A 7,683-nucleotide genomic window follows, 5' to 3' on the forward strand; every position below is an offset into this window, starting at 1 on the left:
CCCCCCCCCCGCCGGAAACCTGAAGTGACTTCCGTCAGGAGTCAACCGAGTTAGAGCAAGGCCATGGGTCCTGTCCTTAGCCCTCAGGCAGGCGGTTGCTGCTCCCTCTGGAAGCATCTGGGCCTGTGGGGGGAGGGCAGGGGAGGGCAGGACCGGGCACCAGGCTGGGTGGAGCGAGGGGCCCACGGGAGGCACTTGGTTTCTCGCCGTTTCTAGCAGCTCTCTGCATTCACCCCCAGGCTTGCTCAAGGATGGAAGGAGTAAATATAAACGGAACCATGTGCAATCTTTATTTTTATTATTATTATTTATTTATTTGACAGACAGTGAGAGAGAGACAGAGAGAAAGGTCTTCCTTCCATTGGTTCACTCCCCAAGTGGCCGCAATGGCCAGCGCTGCAGCGATCCGAAGCCAGGAGCCAGGTGCTTCCTCCTGGTCTCTCATGTGGGTGCAGGGGCCCAAGCACTTGGGCCATCTTCTACTGCTATCCCAGGCCATAGCAGAGAGCTGGACTGGAAGAGGAGCAACTGGGACTAGAACCTGCACCCATATGGGATGCAGGCGGAGGATTAAACTAGTGTGCCATGTCACTGGCCCCCAAAATGTTTATTTTTGTAGATCAGGAAGAACCAGGGGCTGGAAAAGAGGGTTAAAGCCTCTGAGCACCAGTTCAAATCCCGCTGCTCCGCTTCCAGTCCACCTCCTTCCTAACGAGCCTGGGAAGGCAGTGGCTGATGGCCCCAGGACTTGGGTCCCTGCACCCACGTGGGAGACCTGCATGGAGCTCCCGGCTCCTGACCTTGGCCTGGCCCAGGCTGGACTGTTGCAACCATTTGGGGAGTGAACCAGCAGGTGGAAGACCTCTCTCTGTCGCTCTGCCTTTCAAATAAATAAATAAATCTTTTAAGAAAACAATTAGTTCACCGTTTCATGCGATCCAGCCTTGTGCATGGAGAGGATTTAAGAATAGGGCCTCACAAACAGCAAGCGCTGAGCACTACTGTTGTTGCTTTTTTCTGGTTCTCTTCCAATCTCTGTCTCTTTCTGCATACACCAAATTGTGTTTGAAAAATGATACCCTCTCTTTCTGCCTCTCCTCTCTCTCTCTGTACCTCTGACTTTCAAATAAATAAATAAATTAAAAAAAAAAAAAAGGAAAAATGATACCTGCTTCTTTTTAAGAATTCAAGCAATGAGGCTGGCGTTGTGGTATAGTGAGCTAAGTAAGCTTCCGCCTGCAGCGCCAGCATCCCATGTGGGCGCCAGTTCTAGTCCCGGCTGCTTCTCTTCTGATCCCGCTCCCTGTTAATGTGCCTGGGAAAGCAGTGGAAGATGGCACAAGTACTTGGGCCCCTGCACCTGCATGGGAGACCAGGAAGACACTCCTGGCTCCTGGCTTCAGATCAGCACAGCTCCAGCCACTGGGGCCATACAAATAGTGAACCTGCAGATGGAAAACCTTTCTCTCTGTTTCTCCCTCTCTCTGTAACTCTGCCTCTCAAGTAAATAAATAAAATCTTAAAAAAAAAAACATTCAAACAATGAAGAAATGGATAAAGACAGCAAGAAAGTCTGGACGTCCCTCCACTCCACCCACCACCCCTCCCTCTTGAGAGTTACCATCCTAGTCTGTGCTGTGTTCTGGATAAATTCTTCACCTGTATCCTTTTTTTTAATCCTACTTTCAGCTGTATCTAGTCCTCAGATTAGATCAAGTTGTTCCCCCTCCCCCCCCAGTTTACAAAGTGCTTTTTATGATTTTTTATTTATCTCTCTTAAGGTCTTATTTAAATGTTATTTTTGCATTTCTGTAAGTTCTCTTTTCTCTAACTCGTATGATCCTGAGGATTTCTGGTTGGATTTTGATCCCTATAGTCACCTTCTTTGCTTTTGCTTTTTGTAAGCACACAGCCATTCTGCATTTTGTGTCTGACATTTCCAATGTGCCTGTCCTTGTGGAGGGTGGTGCTGGAGGAACTGTCTACATCTGTGGTTTCTTTTTATTTATTTATTTGAAAGGCAGAGTGATGAGGTGGGGGGGAGAGAAAGAGAGAGAGATTGATCTTGCCTCCGCTGGTTCACTCCCCAAATGGCTGCAACAGTGAAGGCTGGACCAGGCTGAAGCCAGAACCCTGAAACTCCATCAGGGTCTCTCATGTGGGTGGCAGGGACCCAAGCACCTGGGCCATCACCTGCTGCCTCCCACTTGTCCATCAGTGAGAAGCTGGCTGGGGGTGAAGACAGAACTCAAACCCAGGTACTCAGGTGTGGGATCCTGACCCCCAAGTGGCTGCGTAACCAAAATGCCGTAGCACCTGCACCTGCACCTGTCCTTCCGAACAATTCTCACTCAGAGTGGGTGTGCCTTCATGCCTGCCCAGTGCTTTGTGTGTAAGGCCTTGTTTGACTTTGATCCCACGTGAGTTTTTTTTTTTTTAATAACACTGACTTTATGTGTTGTGTGTGTGTGTTTTAAATATTTATTTATTTATTTGAAGGCAGAGGCAGGGTGGGGGGAGGGGAGGTCTTCTATCCACTGGTTCACTCCCCAGATGGCCAAAATGGCTGGAGCTGCGCTGATCTGAAGCCAGGAGCCAGGAGCTTCTTCTGGGTCTCCCATGTGGGTGCAGGGGCCCAAGGACTTGGGCCATCTTCCATGGCTTTCCCAGGCCATAGCAGAGAGCTGGATTGGAGGTGGAGCAGCCAGGACTCGAACAGGCGCCCACATGGGATGCCGGCACTGCAGGCGGTGGCTTTACCCACTGCGCCACAGCGCCGCCCCCACGTGAGTTCTGTAAGACTATTAACTTCTCCCTTCTGCAGATGTTGCCTCTGTTCACCTGATGGGAGGCACACACCCGTGGTCTTTCCTCTCTGACAATGGAGTTGGACTTCATGGCTCAGGGCTCTGAAAGAGTGAGAAAGAAGCTCCCAGGTCTGTGAGGGCTGAGCCTGGAGCTGGGACAGCATCACTGAGCTGCATTCTCTCAGCCGGGGCCAGCCCATATGTGAGGACACTTCACAAGCTTTGTGGGAAAACTGGGGGTTGGTGTTGTGGTGTAGCAGGTAGGCCACTGTTTGGGGTGCCCACCTCCCATACCAGGGCGCTGGCTCAAGTCCTGGCTGCTTTCAATCCGGCTTCCTGCTAACGCATCCTGGGAGGCAGCAAATGATGGCCCAAGTGCTTGGGTCCCTGTTGCCCATGTGGGAGACCTGGATGGAGTTCTGGGCTCCTGGCTCCCACCTGGCCCAGCCCTGGCTGTTTCAGGCTTTTGGGGACTGAACCAGTGGATGGAAAATCGCTGTCTCTCTCTCCTGCTGTTGCTCTGCCTTTCAAGTAGATAAAATAAATAAATAAGCATTCAGATCTCACATTCCTATGTGCTAATTTTAAAGATAGATTTGGTGGGGTCGGTGCTGTGGCACAGTGGGTAACACTGGCATCCCATACGGGCGCCGGGTCAAGTCCTGGCTGCTCCACTTGCAATCCAGCTCCTTCCTATTGTGTCTAGGAAAGCAGTGGAAGATGACCCAAGTGCTTGGGCCCCTGCCACCCCCTTGGGGACCCAGAAGAAGCTCCTGGCTTTTGGATTTGGCCTGGCTCAGCCCCTGCCTTGCGGCCATTTGGGGAGTGAACCAGTGGATGGAAGATTCTCCCTCTCTCCTTGTAACTCTGCCTTTCAAATAAATTTTAATATCCATGCATAGTTTTTTCATGATACATTTGATACACTTTCCATGACTTTTTAGATGTATTTTATTTATTTGAAAGTGAGACAGAAGAGACAGAGGGAGAAAGAGATCTTCTATCTGCTGGTTCACTCCCCAAATGACTGCAACGACCAGAGCTGGGCCAGGCGGAAGCCAGGAGCCTGGAGCTCCATCCTGGTCTCCCCCGTGGGTTGGAGGGGCCCAGGTATTTGGGCCATCATCTGTTGTTTCCCAGGCACATCAGCAGGGAGCTGGGTCAGAAGCAGAGCAGCAGGACTAGAGCCTGCGCTCCAACACGGGATGCCAGCACTGTAGGCAGCAGCTTACCCCGCTGTACTACAACACGGGCCCTTCTGGAATGATTTTGAAGATCCCCACAGAGGCACAGATTTCAAAATGTTTTGCAACAAAGTAACTTTTATTTTTTTACTTATTTTATTCATTTAAGAGACAGTGAGAGCGAGATAGACACACCCTGAGAAACAGAGAGAGAGAGCGAGCTCTCATCTGCTGGTTCACTCCCCAGATGCTCACAACAGCTGGCATGGGCCAGGCTGAAGCTGGGAGCTGGGAACCCAGGCCAGGTCTTCCCTGTGGGCGGCAGGGCCCAGTGACTTGAGCTGCCACCCAGGGTGTGCATTAGCAGGAAGCTGGAATTGGAGCCAGGACTCCAAGGCGGTTATTCTGATGTGGGATGCGGTCCAAGCCAGCATCTTCACCGCTGGCGTAATGCCCGCTCCGAAACTTACCTTGAATTCCATTCTCCATGAAGCTTTTGAAGTACTCTTGTGCAAGGGGAGGGGAAATAACTCTGCCCCCGAGGGGAGGGGTGGCAGGTGCACCCGGCCGCTTCCTGGGATCCTCCCTTCCCCGCCAGGCTGGGGACCCTGTGTGTCTCTCCTGCTTCTTCCCGGTTTCCTGGAGCACGCAGCACCCCTTGCTTTGTTTATCCCCTTGTTTTGCTAAAGAACATCTTCCAGAAGCTCCTGGTGCACAGAAGGTATAACTTCTGGGGTTTCCCAGGCCTTGTTTACTCACACCTCTGAGTGACAGTCTGGGAGGCAAACGTCTAGGTTGGAAATTATCTTTTCTCAGAACTTTTAAGGCCTTTCTCCATTGTATTTTAGCTTCCAGTATTTCTCTTAAGAATTCTCACTCTGGGGGCTGGTGCTGTGGCACAGCGGGTAAAGCCGCCGCTTGCAGGGACAGAATCCCATGTGGGCCCCAGTTTGCGTCCCGGCTGCTTCACTTCTGATCCAGCTCTCTGCTGTGGCCTGAGAAAGGAATAGGAAATGGTCCAAGTCCTTGGGCCCCTGCACCTACCTGGAAGACCCAAAGCAGGCTCCTGGCTCCTGGCTTTGGAACGGCCCAGCTCTGGCCGTTATGGCCATTTGGGGAGTGAACCAGAGGATGGAAGACCTCTCTTGCTCTCTCTCTCCCCCTCTCTCTCTCTCTCGCTTTGTAACTCTGCCTTTCAAATAAATAAAATAATTAAAAAATAATTACTCTGGAGGCCAGTGCTGTGGGGTAGCAGGCCGGGTTGAGTCCCAGCCGCTCCACTTCCAATCAAGGTCCTTGTTAATGTGCCTGGGAAAGCAGCAGAGGATGGCCCTAATATGTGGGTCCCTGCCACCCATGAGGGAGACTTGAGTAAAATTCCAGGCTTCTGGTTTTGGCCAGGTCCAGCCCCAGCCATTGTGGCCATTCAGGGATGAACCGTGGCTAGAACTCGAACTCTGCCCTTCAACTAAATAAATAAATCTTTAAAATAAGAATTCTTATGCCATTTTGATTCTCATTTTTTTAAAAGATTTATTTATTTGAAAGAGAGAATGAGAGACAGAGAGACAGACCTTCGATCTGCTGGTTCACTCTCCAAATGACTACAATGGCCAGGCCCGGGCCAGGCTGAAGCCAGGAGCCAGGAGCTTCTTCCTGGTCTTCCATGTGGGTGCAGGGGCCCCAAAACTTGGGCCATCTTCTACTACTTTCCCGGGTAATAGCAGAGTGCTAGATAGGAAATGGGGAAGCTGGGATTCAAACCAGTGCCCATATGGGATGCCAGCACTGCAGGTAGTGGCTTTACCCACTACGACACAGCACCCGCCCCTGACTCACTTTTCTTTTATCTTGCCTTTTTTTTTTTTTTAAGATTTATTTATTTTACTTGAAAGAGTTACACAGAGAGAGAAGGAGAGGCAGAGAGAGAGAGAGGTATTCCATCTGCTGGTTCACTCCCCAGTCAGGAGCCAGGAGCCAGGAGCCAGGAGCCAGGAGCCAGGAGCTTCCTCCAGGTCTTCCCACGTGGGTACAGGGGCCCAAGGACTTGGACCATCTTCCACTGCTTTCCCAAGCCACAGCAGAGAGCTGGATCAGAAGTGGAGCAGCTGGGACTCGAACTGGCACCTATATGGGATGCTGGCACTGCAGGTGGCAGCTTTACCCGCTAAGCCACAACGCCAGCCCCATGTAATTTTATATTTTTTAATCTGTAATTATTCTTTCTGTTTTTAATTTTTTTTATTTTTTTCTGCCTTCTTGTAGGTTACTTGAATGTATTTTAAGATGATTCTGATTTACCTAAAATGTTTCTGAGTATATGTCCTTTATCTTTTTTCAGAGTCACTGTAGCTTCTGCCTAATTTTTCTATCTTTGCTTCATTACACTCTCCAGATACTGTTTTTTTCCTGGTTATAATGAAATATATACGGGCCAGCACTGTGGTGTAGTGGGTAAAGCGCCACCTGCAGTGCTGGCATCTCATATGGATACCGGTTCGAGTCCCAGCTGCTCTACTTCCTATCTAGCTCTCCTCTATGGCCTGGGAAAGCTGTAAGAAGATGGCCCAAGTTCTTGAGCCCCTGAACCTGCATGAGGGACCCAGAAGAAGCTCCTGGCTCCTAGCTTCGGATCGGCACAGTTCTGGCTGTTGCAGCCAACTGGGGAGTGAACCAGCAGATGGAAGACCTCTCTTTCTCTCTCTCTCTATGTCTGTGTAACTCTGACTTTCAAATAAATAAATAATCTTCTTTTAAGAAAGGATGAGGGGCCGGCGCCGCGGCTCACTAGGCTAATCCTCCGCCTAGCGGCGCCGGCACACCGGGTTCTAGTCCCGGTCGGGGCGCCGGATTCTGTCCCAGTTGCCCCTCTTCCAGGCCAGCCCTCTGCTGTGGCCAGGGAGTGCAGTGGAGGATGGCCCAGGTGCTTGGGCCCTGCACCCCATGGGAGACCAGGAAAAGCACCTGGCTCCTGGCTCCTGCCATCGGATCAGCGCGCTGCGCCGGCCGCAGCGCGCCGGCCGCGGCGGCCATTGGAGGGTGAACCAACGGCAAAGGAAGACCTTTCTCTCTGTCTCTCTCTCTCACTGTCCACTCTGCCTGTCAAAATAAAATTAAAAAAAAAAAAAAAAAAGAAAAAAAAAAAAAAAAGAAAGGATGAGGGCCGGCGCTGTGGCTCAATAGGCTAATCCTCCGCCTTGCGGCGCCGGCACACAGGGTTCTAGTCCCGGTCGGGGCGCCGGATTCTGTCCCGGTTGCCCCTCTTCCAGGCCAGCTCTCTGCTATGGCCCGGGAGTGCAGTGGAGGATGGTCCAAGTCTTTGGGCCCTGCACCTGCATGGGAGACCAGGGGAAGCACCTGGCTCCTGGCTTCGGATCAGCGTGATGTGCTGGCCCCTATCTTGCTTTCTAAAAAAAGATTTATTTATGTACTTATTTGAAAGATAGAGTTATAGAGAGGCAGGTGAGAGAGAGAGAGAAAGAGAGAGAGAGAGAGAGCTTCACCCACTGGTTCACTCCCCAAATGGCCTTAACAACCGGTGCTGGTTCAATCCAAAGCCAGGAGTCTGGAGCTTCTTCCGGGTCTCCCACGTGGGTGCAGGAACTCAAAGACTTGGACCATCTTCAGCTGCTTTCCCAGGTGCATTAGCAGAGAGCTGGATTAGAAGTGGAGCAAAAGGGACTGGAACACGT

Source organism: Oryctolagus cuniculus, chromosome 17, assembly GCF_051225735.1.
Source record: "Oryctolagus cuniculus isolate XC-2025 breed Fujian yellow rabbit chromosome 17, ASM5122573v1, whole genome shotgun sequence".
NCBI lineage: Eukaryota > Metazoa > Chordata > Mammalia > Lagomorpha > Leporidae > Oryctolagus > Oryctolagus cuniculus.